Consider the following 19,901-nt stretch of genomic DNA (forward strand, 5'->3'; position numbering starts at 1 on the left):
GCATCACCGAGAGGGCCCAGAGATACCTCTCCGACAATCGGAGTGACAAAACCTAATCTCGAAATATGCCAACCCAACATGTACCTTTGGAGACACCTGTAATACTCCTTTATAGTCACCCAGTTACGTTGTGACGTTTGGTAGTACCCAAAGTGTTCCTCCGGTAAACGGGAGTTGCATAATCTCATAGTTATAGGAACATGTATAAGTCATGAAGAAAGCAATAGCAACATACTAAACGATCGGGTGCTAAGCTAATGGAATGGGTCATGTCAATCAGATCATTCTCTTAATGATGTGATCCCGTTAATCAAATAAAAACTCATTGTTCATGGTTAGGAAACATAACCATCTTTGATTAACGAGCTAGTCAAGTAGAGGCATACTAGTGACACTTTGTTTGTCTATGTATTCACACATGTATTATGTTTCCGGTTAATACAATTCTAGCATGAATAATAAACATTTATCATGATTACAAGGAAATAAATAATAACTTTATTATTGCCTCTAGGGCATATTTCCTTCATCTAGTACCTGGATTATCATGTGAATCTCAACATGTTACTCTAAAATTTAATTTGTTGGGTTTTGTTTAATGATGATGCTTAATTGGGATTGAGAATGCTGTCAACCATTCTCAATGTTTAACTACCACCATGATAGTTAATTAAAATGTATTCCTTTGCAGTAGGGAAAAATTGGCTTTACGCAAAACTATAACCATAGAGCTTTCCACTAGCCAAATATGCATATAGTATAGTTGTTTCATTCCATTACTCTCTATGTGTTACTTTGCCAGCATATTCCATGTGCTAACCCATTTCGGGCTGCAACATTAATGTTGCAGACTTTTCAGACGACAATTAAGGAGTTTTTAGGTCGTGGTTCTATACCCAGTGATGCCGTTGGAGCTGATGGACTCACTTATCTTCCAATCCTTCCGCTGTTATTGTTATTAGATGGCCTTAAGCCATAATTATTGTAATAAGTTCTCTTTTGAGACACTCGATGTAATAAGTGTGTGACTTCTACTCTGTTATAAATCCTTCAAGTACTGTGTGGTGTCAGCATTACTGATCCAGGGATGACACCTGAGCATAGAGATTGGACCATTTGAGGTCTGGCCGCTACACTCATACAAACTTATTTTTAAATTGAAGGATCCAATCGAAACTTCAATGGCACAGTAGGTATGTTCACGCATGTTTCTTTAACAGGCTTGCTCTTACCAATAGCTCTGTTGATTTCAATTTCAATTGTGTATATAGTTGACTTCTCATATCATGCACATTACTAGCATCACAACAGAGCCAATAGTGTTGTTGTACATGTAGACCCGTGGTACCCATCTGAAATCTTGTGTGCCGTGTAGTTTCCCACGCTTTGTATTCTTTCACTGCTACTTTGTCTTGAACTGATATGATTTGAACTGTGTCTCTATTTTGATTTGGCAAGACAATGTAGTGACCATAGGACATAGATATATGTTTGTTTGATGCTTTTATTATGTACTAGTACTTGGCAATAGAAGACTTGGTAGTTTAATCCTGTCCACCTTACTAATGAACTGGTTCACCGAAATGAGTTTCATATACTAGTACATGCTAAACTGTTATGTGTCTGCTTGTTTCTTCTTTTAGAATGCTGACAGAATATTGGGGAAGAGTGCCTTATTAAGCAATGGTAAAGGAAGTAATGCAGATAAGGTTTAGGATAGTGACACATCCTTGTTGGTCTCCAACAAAGCTGATAAAACAGCTAAGGAAGACTATCTCGAAGACAGTGAGATAACCCCAAAGTCCTCTCTTGGTTTAGTGTTGGAGTTACTAGCCACTGCTGCTTGGACAAGATATTCAAACTCACTGTCTAAATCAGTTCTGTTTCTTGAGTCTCAACTACAAGCTGAAAGACATCGATCAGCTATGCTGCAACAAGAAGCGGAAGGACTGCGGAAGTCCCTGGAGCATTCAGATGCATACTTTCTGGTGCAACAGCAAGCGTTGGCGGATTTTAGCGCCAAACAGGACAAAGCTAATAAGCTTGCTAAGCTTATTGCTAGCATGGTGGATACCATGTTTCTTAAGCTCTCATAAAGTTGTTTCAGTTATGCTCTTGTTTTGCTTCCGCGTTTATTTGCACCGGTGGCCAATTTTGACGGCCAGTGTATGTAATATGCTGCTTTGTTCCCTATATTTGCACCGGTGGCGAACTTTGATGCCCAGTGGATGTAATATGTGTAATAGCGGTAATAGGCTAGCGTTAATTGCTTGCTTATTTATTTCCTTATTGTCTTGTTTAGTTGTTTGCTTGTAGTCACTGTAGTTCTTTTTCTGTGTTTTTCTAGTGGCCATTGTCGGTGTCAAAACTGGTGGATCTCGGGTAGGGGGTCCCAAACTGTGCGTCTAAGGCGGATGGTAACAGAAGGCAGGGGACACGATGTTTACCCAGGTTCGGGCCCTCTTGATGGAGGTAAAACCCTACGTCCTGCTTGATTGATATTGATGATATGAGTATTACAAGAGTTGATCTACCACGAGATCGTAGAGGCTAAACCCTAGAAGCTAGCCTATGGTATGATTGTTGTTGTATATGATCTATCGACTATCCCGGCCTCGGTTTATATAATGCACCAGAGGCCTAGGCTAACAAGAGTCCTAGCCGAATACGCCGGTGGGGAGAAGTCCTTGTCTTGATCGCCAACTCTTGTGGAATCTTCCTTGTATGCGGTAGCTGTCCGAACCGTCCCATGAGTATACGGCCATGGGGGTCCTCGGCCCAATCTAACAGATCGGGAGATGACGTGGTGAGTACCCCCTAGTCTAGGACACCGTGAGTAGCCCCCTGAACCGGTCTTCAAGTTAGGGATGCTCTTCGATTCTTCTGAACTGTTCTTCATCTTCGGTTGTCGGTCTTGAAAACTGGTTCAACAAATCTTCTCGTCTTCGATCTTGAGGATCGCCAAAATGCATTCGACGAGTTTACACGTCGGGTATCCGAGGAGCCCCTTTAAGTTTCCGGCCTTTATCAATGCCTTGTTATTTTTATGCCACGCCTCGGGTTTGAAGCTGTTCCCGGAGGCAGTGTCCTCTTGCGTCCGAGCTCCAACGCCAGACTGCATTCGAGGTAATTTTTGCAGCCGAGCACCAACACCGGACTGCTTCCGAGCTCCAACACCGAAATGTATCCGAGGTCCAACGCCGGACTGTTTCCAAGCTCCAACGTCGGACTATATCCAAGATGTCATAGATCATCTTGGTACAAAAAAGTTGAAGGAGTTTAGCCGAGCTTAATGCCGGAAATGCCCTCTATGGAGCCAGCCACTAGCGCCCGAACTTTATGCCGGACTGCTTCAGAGGCGGTGCACCACCCCGACTGTGATCCGATTTTTTGTCAATATTTTTTATTGGTGCAATTTATTCTCTGCCGAGATATACAGCCAGTAGCCCTCAAGGTGTGTATCGGTCTAAAACCCGAGATGCACCTGAAGGATGACGTAAGACCGCTGATCCCAGTAGCCACTGAGACTCAGGTTGATTTGCAAAATTGGCCTGACGACCAAGTCCTAGCTCGGCAGAATACTTCGGGACACGAAAAGTGGTGTGCTCAGTCCTTGAGACTCAGGTTGGGTGCGGCCGACCAACCTGAGGATCAAAATCTCCTCGGAAACTATATTGCACATAAAATTTCCTGCATTGGACATGCAATGCATTAGCCCCTGAGACAATGGTCGGGTGGCAACACTAGATCAGGGGATCGATGTGCCCCTTTAATATTTGTAAATAATAAGCCCGAAGCCCACTAGCCCCTGAGCCTTAATGTGGGCACGGGTGGCCGAATTAAGGATCGATATCCATAGTAAAATCACAAATTATGTGTAATGACTCTATGTACCCAAGTACTTTACGTCATTAATGCTTGGATTCGCATTGTACAAAACTTTGTTGACCGACCATCAGCTTCCACCTCCTCGGCCAGTAGCTAAGCAGTGTTTGTCCTACTTTATAAAGCCTTTATGAGGGCAAAGATTTATGACAAACAAGGCAATCTGGCCATACGGTTTTATAAACAAAGGTACGCAGAGAGATATGTTATATTACTGTTTAACATAAAAAATGCCTTCCAAAGAAAACAGTCCCGCTATCGATTCCTTTCTTTGGGTTGTCATGCTAAGCATGATCATGAAACCTCAGCTCTAATGTAAGAGCAAAATATCGAGGATTTAGTTTGGGAGGCCAGTTAATAGCCCCCGGTAGTGTTCGGCAACAGTCGAGGTCAAGCCGTAAACACTTCGGCCATTGTTATGAATGGCCCGTCATTTAACACCGTCATCGGATCGCTAACCAGTTTATGCTTATTGTGACAGTCAGTTTTCGGCTTTCTCCACTAAGGTGCTTAACCATGTGAGCTGGAAGCACAATCACAGTGGTTCTCCCTTTGCACACCTAGCCGAACAAAGCGGAACGTAGGAGGCAAGCGCAGGAGCCGAGCAACCCAACTATTGACTAAAGACACAATTCAAAACCGATGCATATATAGCAATATCCGAGAATGTTTTTGCCGAATCTCTAAAGGTATCCGGCGTTGCACTGCGAGACTTGTGCTGAAAACACACAAATAGTTTAAAAGTGCCATAAGCTTGGAAAACCAAAAAACGTCAGTAAAAACTTGACGTCCGAACAAGATCAAGTGTTCGGTGCCAATCTGAAAATTGGGGGAAAATTGTGCTTCTGTCGTGCATTAATATTACACATCCGATCTCAAGACTTCAAGCGGGTCAGCCAACGGCTGCAGCCTCCTATCCCGAAGGCGGAGTGCTTCTCGCTAGACCAGTTTAGTGAACTAAACTCGAGCGGTCACTAGAGAGAAAATGGGTTATCTGGCTATTGACCACACACTCACGTCGAAAAAGGAGCGATAGAAAAAGACTTTGCAACGACCAAGAAGAAAACACATTTACTATAAAATAGCTCACATAAATTTTAAGAGCCCCCAAGTGACTTGGGTAAAAAAATTATGTATAATGATTGTATGTACCGAAGTACTTATATCATATCTTTGTTCAACCGAACTTTAAACACGTCTTAACCGACCGTCGGCTTCTCCCTCTTCGGTCAAGGACCAAAAAGTGTTATGTACTCCACCTGTAGAGAATATCGACAGTGTTTCTGATAACCAGGCAACCTGGCCATAAGGCTGTAACAGACAAAGCGCGCTCAGGGAACTTATGCTATATTACAGACGAAGTGTAAGAAGCATCTTCGAAGAAAATAGTACCCCCACCGACACCTTTCTTCGGTGCTCATTATTGCTATGAGACTTGTGCAATAGATTTTTTGTACTCATGAGTTCCGTTGTGTGCCGACCATGATTGAAAACAATAAGAGCGCTAGCTTTCGGCTTCACCCAGTCTGAGGTTAGAGCTCGGAGGACCCGGTCGTGACAATCGCAGAGGTGCTCCCTTTACTCCCTAGACGAACAATCGGGAACGTAGGGGTAAGCACAAGAGCCAGGCAACCTAGCTTTCAAATCGCTTAAGTCAATATGGTGCATATTGTGGCATAATACACGAACAAGGAACGAAGTCGTACAAGTATAATCATATGCAAGAGGAAAAGCTTCATGAAGGAAGCCCCCAAATGAATTGGGTATTTGAATTTATGCGTCACAAACAAAGTTTGGACAAGGAAATTTTTTACAGGAAACTTTTTTCCAAAAAAGTATAATGCTTGGTCGAACCGAACACAAGTTGGAAATTAAAGCTTTGAGCATGAAAGCGACTTAGCTGGTTAATGTGTTCGGTATTGATAACGCGGTCCGAGCTTGATGCGGGACAAGGTTCCATCCCCCAAGCCGGTCCCGAGGTGGCGGAGCGGAGAGGTCGACACGCCGAAGTGGTGACATAGCACGGTCTATGCAGACCGGCAGAGTGACGCCGAAGTCCCCGGATCATTTTCCTGTGCACAAAAAATAGTGCAAACCGGAGATAATAGTAATAATGATAATTAAAAAAATCATTGCATAATAAATAATTTATGCAAAGTGAGTAATAAAAGAAATATGGCCTGGCGCCGAAGTCAATGTCGATGCAGGGCGTCGGCGTGATACGGTAAAGGCATGGCAAAGCCTGAATTCACAGGTCGATCGGAGCTCCGGATGCGGCGTTCGCCGGACTATGTACGGAAACTGACCGGACCACCATGCGACTGTCGTTAATGCGGCCACCATTTGATAGACCTGTGTACATATGATGGACAAACCAGAGTAATAATTCCTTGGGAAAAATGAACCCAAACAAGTAAAAAATACTGGGATTAATAGCACCTGGTTTATTTGTTATAGCAATTCGAAGGAAGGTGATTCCCAAAATTGGGACTCGATCCGCACACCCATTGCCTGATGGGCGATAAAACGACGGCATGGCAATGCTGGCAAAGGTTGGCTCGCCGAGGCAAAGCCCTCGGTCCAGCTAACGTGACGGAGCTGGTCGGCTAGTGACGCTGAAGTGTCCGGAGTAGGATGATGAAGAGATGACGAAGCCCCCGGTCTAGCCAAGATGTCGAAACCTTGATGTCAGCCGATGATTCGAATTAGGTCGGCGTGATGGACACCAGCTTGAAGAAGCAATAGTGCGGCCCTGCCGATGCAGGTCGTGACGTGGTCGATGCCGGCTTTAATGAAGCGACCGTGCGGCGATGCCGGTATGCCCGCTCCGTGTAATCCGTGGGGCGGCAATGTTGGTGATGATTTATCCTTCGCGATGCCGGACTCTTGTTCGGCTTGCCAAGATGATGATCCGAAGAAGTTGAGCTCGGCTCAACAAAGTGACGATGTGTCTAGCGCAGGTCGGTAGCCGTGGAACAATATTGCCGGACTGGTTTGACACCAGCATGATGTTGAAGATCATGTTCAAAATATCTTAAAGTTAGTGGGATGTGTTCGGGAACAAAACACAATACCCCATGCAAAACTTCCTTCAAAAGGGATGTCCGAAATCCCGTTCATAAAAAAGATGAACTCGGGTCGGATTCTTTTTTGCGCAGAAAACATATCCGAAAAGTGATGCACTAATCGGAAGGTTCCCAGAGTTTGGACGGTCGGATCGAGCTGAAATTTTGAGAGGTGATAGATAAGGGAATTCCGCAGCCGGTCAATGGTTGGATCTTCCAAAGGACGTCCGAGCTAAAAGCTGGACACCACGCCCTAAACTCGTCTAGATTCCCGTCCAGATTTGATAGGGCTCCGGTATATCGTGGATTGCCAGAGATTCCTCTATCGGAACTCGACGAAATTTTGCAGGGTTGTTGTAGACTCAATTCCACACAATTATACCGAAGCGATCGTCAAAAAGACACTTGAGGAGGCGGTGGCGGCAGACACAAGTTTGTTGTCCATAAGAACAGCACGGTCGCCCGAGGGCAATGTTGACTTTGAGCCCCCAGGCTCCCTGGATGATTCCTCCATGATCTTGATAGAGATCGGAGTTGATGTTTATAAAGGCCCTCATCCGAACATGACGATCGGAGGTAGGGCACAGTCCTTGGTCAAACCAAGGTGACCAGTCGAGCTGGTGACGAAGATGCCGAAGTCGCAGTTGATCTGCAGGCGAGCCATCAACCTTTTGCCGATCACACAGCGGAACTCTCAATGAAAGCACCAATGTCGGTGTTAAAACCGGTGGATCTCGGGTAGGGGGTCCCGAACTGTGCGTCTAAGGCAAATGGTAAAAGGAGGCAGGGGACACGATGTTTTACCCAGGTTCGGGCCCTCTTGATGGAGGTAAAACCCTACGTCCTGCTTGATTGATATTGATGATATGAGTATTACAAAAGTTGATCTACCACGAGATCGTAGAGGCTAAACCCTAGAAGCTAGCCTATGGTATGATTGTTGTTGTATATGATCTATCGACTAGCCTGGCCTCGGTTTGTATAATGCACCAGAGGCCTAGGATAACAAGAGTCCTAGCCGAATACACCGGTGGGGAGAAGTCCTTGTCTTGATCGCCAAGTCTTGTGGAATCTTCCTTGTATGCGGCAGCTGTCCGAACCGGCCCATGAGTATACGGCCATGGGGGTCCTCGGCCCAATCTAACAGATAGGGAGATGACGTGGTGACTACCCCCTAGTCCAGGACACTGTCAGCCACAATAACCTATTCTTGGAAACTAGGCCAAAATAATCATGGCAACACATGGACTGTTGTAACCATGGGCCTCCTGCGGGCCGTATGATCCATGGGCCTTCTACGGGCCATAGGATCCATTGGCCTTCTATACGGGCCGTAGGATCCATGGGCCTTCTAAGGGCCGTATGATCCATGGGCCTTTTACGGGCCGTAGGATCCATGGGCCTTCTACGGGGCGTATGGTCATTTCGCCAATCATGGGCCATACTATTCGTGGACAATATCGGGTCGTTTATTGGTCGTATTTGATAACTCTATGAAAACAGCCCAACGGGTTTTTTGACATGAAAATGGCCCAACGTATTAACGAGCCACAAACGGGCTGACTGTAACCACGGGCTGAATTTGGCCCACAAGTAGAAAATGACAGTAACGGGCCGTAAGTAACCGAATGCTGGAAATGAGCCCGGGAATAAGTGGGCCCTGAGAAGGTCTAAAGATATCATGGGCTAGAAACGGCCCAACAGAATAATGGGCCGTTAATGGGTATAAAATGGCACACTGTTCATTACGGGCCAGTTTTACCACGGGCCGTTAAGGGGCCGAGGGTTACTAAGGGCCTCATATGGGCCGAAAGACGTCATGGGACATACATGGGCCGGAAGTTAAAACGGGCTGGAATTATATTGGACGGCCCAGATGACTCTACTCGGCCTAATTCGGATAGGCCGTAAATGGGCCATAGGATAGCGGGTTGTAAATGGGCTATATGCGAACAGGACGTTAACAGGCTTGCCGTGGGCCGGCCCGCCACCTTTTGACCAAGTCAAACGGGCCGGCCTTTTCACAGGAATGGGCCTCTATTGGGTCGTGCCACGTGTCGGCGTATCATAGGCGCTTTGGGTCCAATGAGTGGATGACATCTGTCCCAACGGTGAGCCGACACGTGTTTCCTCCAGCCAATGATGATTTTACACGTGGAAAATCCCCATTGGTCGGGGCTGTTAACGGGTTATCGGATCCAAAACCGGACACGATAGCTTAACGGCATTCCGTTACGATGGATGTCACGTGTCGGTCACCCTTGACGAAAGCACTTCTATGACGCGCGATTTATCATCATGGAAGTGGACACCTCCGTGATGATAATTTTGATAATGTCATGGAACACTTCTACGACAGCACATGTATGACTATCTTGATTCTATCATAAATTTGTCATGGATGTACATGCATGATAGAAAACGTGACCTACTATGACAAACACGTATCATCACGGAAGTGTATTTTTTTTGTAGTGTAAGCCGCCTCAACTTCTGTTTAAGAGGAAGAAAACGACAATTCTTTTCCAACATCAGGATGGCTGAACCAACGTTGATACTGTCTGATGAATGGATAACGGTGGAGATTCGGCGCACCCAATTGGTTGTTGACTCGCCCTCTCCCTGGACACAAGAGTCTAAGTCTAGAATCAACATAGGCTGCTCGCACATGTCTTTGAAATATTGAATAAAACGCGCCTTCAGCTCAGCCCATGATCTGATGGAGTTAACGGGAAATCCCTTCAGCCAGGTACGTGCCAGTCCATCCAACATCAAGGTGAAGTACTTAGCACATGCAGCATCACTAACATCCAGCATCTCCATAGCCATCTCGTAGCTCTCAATCCAGGTCTCTGGGGGTTGATCTGCTGTGTAATTAGGCACCTTGCGAGGGCCCTTAAAATCCTTAGGCAACTGCTCATTACGTAGAGCCGGTACTAAACATGGCACACCAAGGGTTCTGGATGTCACACCTGCCTCCAGAGACACTGATGGGTAAGCTGGAGATTGTTGTTGAGCCGCCAGCTCAGCCTCGTGCCGCGCTCTGCCCTGATCCACCAAAGCCTGAGCATCATTACTAGCGCACGGTGAGTTAGGCCTATGAGGCTGGTTATGGTGCCACTCACTACTCGACACTGCTGGAAAATCAATGTGCCTGCAATAACTCTGGCTTGGACACGGGGTTGAATGAATCCGTTCACGACTGTATGAATAAGACGCCTGTTGAGCCACTGCCATCTGAAGTTCTCCGGCTCACCGTATCTCCATCGCAGCTGGTGACTCGTCTTGAACAGGGAGAACCGCCAATCGGGTAGCCGCGGTGATCATATTGTCCAGAGGGTTAGAATAATGACCCGGTGGTGTCGGAACATGCATGCTGAGGCGGAGTCAAATTCAAACGTGGGGGTCTGCAACACGTGGTTGAACCGGCGCTCCGGCTGCAGGTGCCTTGATGACCTGATTCACCACGAGCGGGTTACTGGTTCCTGCCGTACGTGTGTTAAAAAGGTTTCTTGCATCGTACTCTGGAGGCAAACGACTCTGGTGCCTTCTCCTAATAACAGCGTTTGAAGCATTCTGATCCAAGGTGAGCCGGAACGACTCTGCCTAAATTCATTGTGATTGTGCGTCCAAGGCGGCTCGCTCCATTGCCATCCTAGCGTTCTCAGCAGCAACTTCTTCCTTGGATTGAGCTATCTCATCCCGCAGCTTTGCAACATCCACTTTATGCTGCTCTTGAGTTTCCGGGGTTACCTCTGTTCCCATTAAAGTTGCCAAAGCATCCAAAAGTTCGGTCAAAACCTGAGCCGGCGGGTGCGTCGAACCGCTAGCACTAGCCGTCGCCACACCTATTGAACTAGAGGTCATCGCCGCGGCAGTCATTGAACCGAGCACCGGTTGTATGCCGTCCATGAAGATTGCAACCCTGTTCGGCAGCTCATAGGGGTCTGGAATACTGTCACCATCAGAACAGCCCACAAACCTACCGTCCTGCAGTTGATACATTGAATCGGTCTCACCAGTTGAAGACTCACCATCAGAGCAGATTACTGTCTCACCCCTGGTCACAGATCCTTCCTCAAGATCTGCCCCATGGATGAAACCAACAAAGGCGCGCTTCGTAGCGGCTTGAACCTTGGCGGGTCGTGCGCGTTGAGCCGTCTCGACGATGTCGGTGCAAGTGTCTGGCTCAGGCCCTGACTCGCCGATCTTGCCGATGAAGACGTGGATCCCACCGAAGGGGACCCGGTACCCGTACTCAATTGAACCGGCCTCGGGGCCCCAGCCAGTGTCATCGATGTAGAGCTTGCCGCGACGACTTGGTCATCCGGCCCATGGCGTATCCCTTGATCCCTGCGAAGCTGCCGTTCAAGAACTCGAAACCACTGTGCGCTGGCCCCATGGTGGGCTCCAACTGTCGTGGACTTAACATAGCAGATGCCCTTGCGAAAGGACTTAGGTGTGGATCCATCACGACGTGGTTAGCTTGAAGGGGTTAAACAGGACAAAGGACACAAAGAGTTTACCCAGGTTCGGCCCCTCTCAATGAGGTAAAAGCCTACTCCTGCTTTAGGTTGTATTGCTTGGGTTTCGATTATCAGGGAGCGAATACGCTTGACCTAGCTTTCGATTGATTGTTACTTGTCTTAACCCGCCGCCGAGTCACCCCTTTATATACACAGATTGATGCCCGGTGGCTTACAGAGTTCCGGTCGGCTCATACACAATGTGTCCGGCTCGGAGACTAACTAAGCTTGCCTTACAATACAAGTTACACATATGGCGGTTTATCCTCTTGGGCCTCAAGTCGCCTCTGGGCTTGGGCCTTCAATAGCCTTGCTTCATAACCCGTCATCTTCATCCTTAAGTCGCCAGCGGTATAACTCGGCCCCTCCTGGGAGGGTCATACCCAATAGTTATATCCCCAACAAGTGCTTTTATAAAGTTTAAAAACAAAAAAAATAGAGGGGAATTTAAAACTTCACAAAAATAAAAGTGAAAGTAAGAAAGACAGACACCATTGAAGTGGGGGACATCCTTGAACTTTGTTCATGCCCATGGAAACTTTGTGAATCTTGATTACAGTAACTTTTCAACAAAAATAATTATCCCCTTGTACAAATCCATCGTATTATAAAAATAATGTGCCAAGATTTGGCTTTAGGATTATTAGATTTCTTGTTGTATGTGCGGTGGAAAAAAAAGAAACTTTGGCGGTAGTGCGTGATTTTACATTTTTTACTAGAAAATCAAATGTTTCTGAAATTTCTACACAGTACTTCTATGCAAATTTTTTATTTGGTCCTAATTTTTCAGAATTTTTGGGGTTACAAAAGTATGGTCAAAGTTCAGATTACTAGAGACTGTCTTGTTTAAGACAGATTCTATTTCTGATGCATTGTTTTGCTTCTTTTGATGAAACTATCGATTTTATTGGTGGTATAAGCCATGGAGAAGTTATAATACAGTAGGTATAATGCAAAAATAAAATATGAATGGGTTTGCAATAGTACTTAAAGTGGTGATTTTCTTTATTATACTAACGGGTCTTACTGAGCTTTCTGTTGAGTTTTGTGTGGATGAAGTGATCAAAGATCGAGGAGGTATCGATATGAGGAGAAGGAGGAGAGGAAAGAGTTCAAGCTTGGGGATGACCAAGGCACCCCAAGTAAATATCCAAGGATACTCAAGTGTCTAATCTTGGGGATGCCCCACAAGGCACCCCATCTTTCTTCAACAAGTATCGGTATGTTTTCATCTTCGTTTCGTTCATGTGATATGTGTAAATCTTGGAGCATCTTTTGTGTTTAGTTTTCAATTTTCTTTTATGCACCATGCTGTTATGAGATAGTCCATGGTTCATTTATAGAATACTCATTGCACTTCACTTATATCTTTTGAGTATGGCTTTATAGAATGCTTCATGTGCTTCACTTATATCATTTGAAGCTTGGATTGCCTGTTTCTCTTCACGTAGAAAAAGTTATTTGTAGAATGCTCTTTTGCTTCCCTTATATTTATTAGAGCATGGTCTTTTGTATAAAGAATTAAAATATCATGCTTCACTTATATCTATTTAGAAAGTCAACGGGAATTGGTCAATTGCATGGTTAGTCATAAAATCCTACATAAAACTTGTGGATCACTGAATATGATATGTTTGATTCCTTGCAATAGTTTTGCGATAGAGATGGAATATGTGGGAGGTACTAGTGGATGATCATGTTTAGTAATATATTGGTGTTAAGGTTTGTGATTCCCAAAGCATGAACGTATAGTCTCTCATTATGCTATGAAGTTGAAGCATGATTTACTATTGATTGTCTTCCTTTGCGTAGAGGTTGGGGGCGCACGATGGTTAACTCCTACCAACCTCCCCCTAGGGGCATGCGTGGTAGTACTTTGCTTTGAGGGCTAATAAACTTTTGTAATAAGTATATGAGTTCTTTATGACTAATGTGAGTCCATGGATTATACACACTCTTATCTTTCCACAATTTGCTAGCCTCTTCGGTACCGTGCATTGCCCTTTCTCACCTCGAGACGTGGTGCAAACTTCGCCGGTGCATCCAAACCCCATGATATGATACGCTCTATTACACATAAGCCTTATTATATCCTCCTCAAAACAGCCACCATACCCACCTATTATGGCATTTCCATAGCCATTCCGAGATATATTGCCACGCAACTTTCACAGCTTTCGTTTTGATGACTTGAGCATCCATTGTCATATTGTTTTGCATGATCGTAAGATAGATAGCATGATATTTCCATGGCTTGTCTGATATCTTTGCTACACTAGATCATTGCACATCCTGGTACACTGCCAGAGGCATTCATATAGAGTCATACTTTGTTCTAGGTATCGAGTTGTAATTTTTATTTCTTTTGAGTTGTAAGTAAATAGAAGTGTGATGATCATCATTATTCATTATTAGAGCATGTGACCATGAGGAAAAGATGATGGATATTATGATTCCCCCACAAGTCAGAATGAGACTCTGGACAAAAAGAAAAAATGTGAGGCCAAAAATAGCCCAGAAAAAAGGAAAAAAGAAAAAGGAAAATGAGAGAAAAAATGTAACATCCGAAATTTTCAATTTCGAATGTTATACATAGGTCATAATATGCATATCATATTTTATTTGCATTTGGGTTTTGTGATCCTAAAAATCCTAAGCAACTCAAGGACCCACACAGAGAGTTGGGGATCTTATTATTTTCATATTTGAATTTTCTGAAATATTGAAAAGTGGATCACTTTGGTTTTAATTATTTTTCTCTCCAAAATAATATTTCAAATAATAAATATATGAGAGGAGATAAAATGACTTCTCCAAAATAAAAGAAATATTGGAGAAAAATGTTAAAAACAAATAAATAATTTTATTTGGATTTTATTGCTATTCTATTTGAATTAGAAAAATATGCATTTTCCAAAATTGTATTTTTAGGCCCAAAAAATGTTCACTTTGTTCTAAATATTCCATTTAAACGGCAAAAATTGTTTTGGCATTTTTAGAATTTTTTCTAAATTTATTAGGCTTTCTTTTCTCTCGGCGGAATTGTTTTTTTAAGTTTCGGACCGACTGGGCCGAAGCCCAGCCGGCCCAGCTCGCTCACCGCCGACCCCGAGCGGGACTCCCGCAGCCGCACGACGCGCCGCCGTGGCCGAGTCGGCCACCGCCATCGCCCCCTCCCCCAAGCAACGCCGCTGCCACCCCCCTATAAAAGCGCACCTGGGCCCCCTGGAGCCCCAAGCCGCCGCATCGCCGCCGACGCCGCAGCCGCCCGAGCCGGCCCACGCTGTCGCGCCGCTACCCCACAGCCACCCGCCGCCACCGTCGCCGTCGACCGCCGCAGCCGCCGCCGTGGATCTCACCGGAGCCGCCGCCGTTGACCGTGTTTGACCGATCGATTTTTCTCGGTTAAACCCCAGTTTTTTTAGTTTTCCGGATTAATTTCTTCGATCGGTTTTTGTCGGTTTATTCTATTTAGCGGACGTTCATCTGTTCGTTCGTTTTAACGAACGTTGTTCGCCGGTTAGGTTCAGACAGCGAATGTTCGTTCCTTAGCCTTTTACTTTTTAGTTTACTTTCAGCCAGGGACTTATCCGCTATTATTTTTATCGCAGATTAGCCCCTGATTTTCAAACCCTCGCCATTTCTTAACCGTTAGCCCAAATCCAGTCAAACCAACGCCAAAATCTTCGTCTCGAACCCCTCTTTCTGCTTAATCAACTTGAACAAGGTTTTGAAAATTTATAATTTGGTTTCAAGCAGATTTGTATTCGAAGTTCTTTTGACCGTAGTTTCAGTTCGGTACCTCCATTTTGATCGATTCTTTTCGCAAATCGAACCTCTTCAGTTGAATATTCAGTTTGGATCTTCTTACTTGAATTTTACCTGTGCAGCTTTGCTTGAGTGCTTATGTATGCTATTTTTTGTTTGCAATAGAATTCCCAGAGTGCGCAGCGTGCTACTACGAGTCTCTAGGTTTTGCGGATCATCATCAAGGCAAGTAACACATTGATCATACCCCTTTATTACCCAGTTTTTATGCATTAGATACAATCCTCAAACATTGTGAGTAGGATCTTTTAACATGTGGGTTTTGGGAAGTAGATGATGAGGTAGAACCTATTGCCCTTTTATTATCATCAAACCCTGGGAGTTACTTCTAGGTTATGCTTAATTTGCCATGCTATGCTCATAGACGTGGGTTGGGTTTGAGTGTATCCATGACATATGTGAGATTGTTAATTAATGGTTAACTTAAGGTGGCTACTTAAATACACATCTGGGTGGATTGGTTGCGGGTACCTGGGGATATACCAGTGCTGTCCTTTTTGGTTCGCCACCCAGGATCAAAGGGATCATAAGATTATTCATGCTAGAAACTTCCCTGTGCAGTCACAAGCTATTATGGGCTCTAGCATAGTTGAGTAGGTTGCATGACCTCTTTCAGTGGTGGGCTAGCAGATGTAGGGGAAAGTAGGCGTAACTGTTCACCCAGAGTAAAGAATTAATGTTTCTGAAAGACTGTGTCTCGGTCATCCGTTTCTCAGACACCATGTAATGCGAGAAATCCAACGGAGGAGTTCGAGTCTTGTGGGGAAAAGTGCGCAAACCTCTACAGAGTGTATAAACTAATCATGGTTAGCCGTGCCCCCGGTTATGGACATCTTGAGTATATGGTTCTTGGATTATCATGTTGATCTCATCACTCTAAATTAACTTTGTTGGCTTATTAATTACTTGTTTAATTGGGATTGAGATGGGGATTTACCATTCTCAATGTTTTTCAACTACCATGATAGTTAAATAAAATATATTCCTTTGTTGTAGGGAAAATTGGCTTTTCGTGAAACATTATAACCATAGAGCCTCCACTAGCCTAATATGCATGTAGTGATAGCATTTACCTGTTCATTGCTCTACTGTGTTATATTGCCAGCATATTCCATGTGCTGACCTGTTTCGGGCTGCAACATATCATGTTGCAGACTTTTCAGACGAAGAGTAAGGTGCGCTAGGTCATTGTCGTGCACTCAGCTATGCCGTTGGAGTTGATGGACTCACTTTATCTTCCAAGCCTTCCGCTGTTATCTTATTTAGACGGCCTTAAGCCATATTTATTGTTATTAGTTCTCTTTTGAGACTATCTATTTAATAAGTGTGTGATTGCTACTCTATTATAAATCCTTCGAAGTACTGTGTGTGTCAGCATTACCGATCCAGGGATGACACTTATGCCCAGAGATTCGACCGTTTGAGGTTGGATCGCTACAAGATGGTATCAGAGCACATGCTGACTGTAGGACATGACCACTAAGATAAGCCATAGGTCACTTTTCTCTACTCATTTTTGACTTCTCTCCATCTTCTACTCTATAGGATGGCGGACACAAGGAACAAGTTTGCACAGCCGGATGAGGACACGCCTTTTGGAGAACACTTGAAGGAAGTCACTAGGTACCTGAAAATCGGAATACCAAGCTTCACCGGGACCTACACCGCCACTTTACCAAAAGAGGAGCGTTGGATGATTCGAGTTCAAGTTCCAGGAAGGACATTCACTCCAGTTACTGAACCCATAGAGTTTTCCTTTGATGCACCAACCTGGAGTCTAGGAAAGAGTATGGCAGCCCACATCACCATACGACGCATCAGCGAAGTTTATCACAAGGATCTTAAGAACACCATCTACAAGATATGTGGGCGTTGAGATGAGCAATGGGAGATAATCAGCACCAGGAGGGACGGGTCCATTGCAGCTTTCATCCAGGAGTTAAACCAGCACATTCGTCGCCAGGAGAACCAGATGTGCGCAAGCATGATAGATCTGAAGAAGGTGATGTTGACCAGGAACACGGAACTAGAAGAGGAACTCAAGTCTACACACGACGGATACGAGGAGGAAATCGCAATACTAGTAGAGATGAATGACGACCTGACAAGGAAGCTATGAGTATTCATGGGAGACCCTGTGCCAGGAGGAGATGACGACCATCCCAAGGACTACATCATCATCGACGACACTGACTCCGACCCCGACAGTAGTGATGATGATTATGAAGACGAATCTAGAGCGGATATCATGGAGTCCTCCACCGATCAAAAATTTTAGTAGACCACCATATTATTAGTAGTATTTACCCCATGCATATAATAGTAGTTCGAGCACTATAACGGTAGTTAGATCGATTGTATGCCTTTGTTTGAATTGATTTGGTGTGATATGTTTGTGCTTGTCTCATGTGCATATGGGTAGTGTTTTCTCACTAGACCTGATTCTATTCTAATTCTCTCCCCTCTAAACCCATCAGATGCCTCTGAGATGTGACCCCGGATTTGCCTTCCCACTGGAGCTCACTCAGTTGATCCAACAGCAGAATACAGTGATGCAGTTGCTAGTTCAGAATCAAGGCAACAACAACAACAATAACAACAACCCACCGCCACCCCCTCCAGTGGACAACTTAGCCCGTTTTCTGAGGTTACAACTGCCGGTGTTTTCCAGTAGCACCGAGCCCATAGTTGCTGATGACTGGCTACGCAGGATTGGAAGGGAGTTGACCACCGCAGGTTGCACAGATCCTGAGAAGGTGCATTTTGCCACACACCAATTGGATGGACCTGCATCCTCATGGTGGGAGAATTACACGGCCACTTTCCCTATAGCCAATGTTACTTGGGAGCAGTTTCAGTAAGCGTTCCGCACTGCTCATGTCTCAACTGGAGCTATGAGCATGAAGAAGCGTGAATTTCGCAACTTATGAGAGGGCGACCATACTGTGGGGTAGTACGTGGATGAGTTTAGCAAGTTAGCACGTTATGCCCCAGATGACGTGGCAATAGGTGCCACAAAATAGGAGAAGTTTATGGAAGGGCTGAATGATGAGATGAGTATGCAGTTAATGGTGGCAACATTTAACAACTACCAGGAATTGGTAGGCAAGGCCCTAATAATTGAAGGGAAGCAGCAGAAAATTAAGAGTCGCAAAAGGAAGTATGGACAAGAGAAGTACAATTCAGGAGCTCAGCAGAAGCCTCGTTTTACCCCGAACATGGGAGGATATACCCATAACCATGGAGGCCATACCCACTGAGGGAGTCCTGGATTAGGGGGTCTCCGGACAGCCGGACTATATACTTTGGCTGGATTGTTGAACTATGAAGATACAAGATTGAAGACTTCGTCCCGTGTCCGGATGGGACTCTACTTGGCGTGGAAGGCAAGCTAGGCAATACGGATATGTATATCTCCTCCTTTGTAACCGACCTTGTGTAACCCTAGCCCCTTCCAGTGTCTATATAAACCGGAGGGTTTTAGTCCATAGGATGACATACAATCATACCATAGGCTAGCTTCTAGGGTTTAGCCTCTCCGATCTCGTGGTTGATCAACTCTTGTAATACCCATATTATCAAGTATAATCAAGCAGGATGTAGGGTTTTACCTCCATCAAGAGGGCCCCAACCTGGGTAAAACATCGTGTCCCCTGCCTCCTGTTACCATCCGCCTTAGACGCACAGTTCGGGACCCCCTACCCGAGATCCGCCGGTTTTGACACCGACATTGGTGCTTTCATTGAGAGTTCCTCTGTGTCGTCGCCGTTAGGCTTGATGGCTCCTTCGATCATCGATAGCGATGCAGTCCAGGGTGAGACTTTTCTCCCCGGACAGATCTTTGTATTCGGCGGCTTCGCACTATGGGCCAACTCGCTTGGCCATCTGGAGCAGATCAAGAGTTACGCCCCTGGCCACCAGGTCAGGTTTGGAAGCTTAAACTACACGACCGATATCCGCGGAGACTTGATCTTCGAAGGATTCGAGCCCCCGCTTAGTGCGCCACACGGTCACGATGAGCATGATTTAGCTCTGCCATCGGACAGTGTCTAGGATATCGCGTCGGTAACCGCTCCGACCCTTAATTCGGAGCCAGTTGCGCCATCCATGGACGGGTGGATAGACCCCGCCACGGAGGCCGCACTCTCAATGGCGGTCGAGCCGAGTATCGACCTTACCCTTCATGGGAGCCGTGACACCGAACTACCGGATCCCTCCCCGGCCATGGACTCCGAACCGCCTGCGCCCGTGCCTATCGAATCCGATTGGGCGCCGATCATGGAGTTTACCTCCGCGGATATTTTTCAGCACTTGCCCTTCAGCGACATACTGAACTCATTAAGGTCTCTCTCCTTGTCAGTAGAGTCCTGGCCGAACTACGTCCGGCAGGATTGGGATGCGGATGACGAGGAAATTCACCGCCTACCCACCACCCACTTAGTAGCCACTATCGATGACTTAACCGACATGCTCGACTTCGAGTCCGAGGACATCGGCGGTATGGACGACGATGCGGGAAACGAAGAGGAACCACTGCCCACAGGGCACTGGACAGCCACCTCATCATATGACATATATATGGTGGACACACCTAAAG

The sequence above is a fragment of the Triticum aestivum genome, chromosome 3A (assembly GCF_018294505.1).
Source record: "Triticum aestivum cultivar Chinese Spring chromosome 3A, IWGSC CS RefSeq v2.1, whole genome shotgun sequence".
NCBI classification, from domain to species: Eukaryota; Viridiplantae; Streptophyta; class Magnoliopsida; order Poales; family Poaceae; genus Triticum; species Triticum aestivum.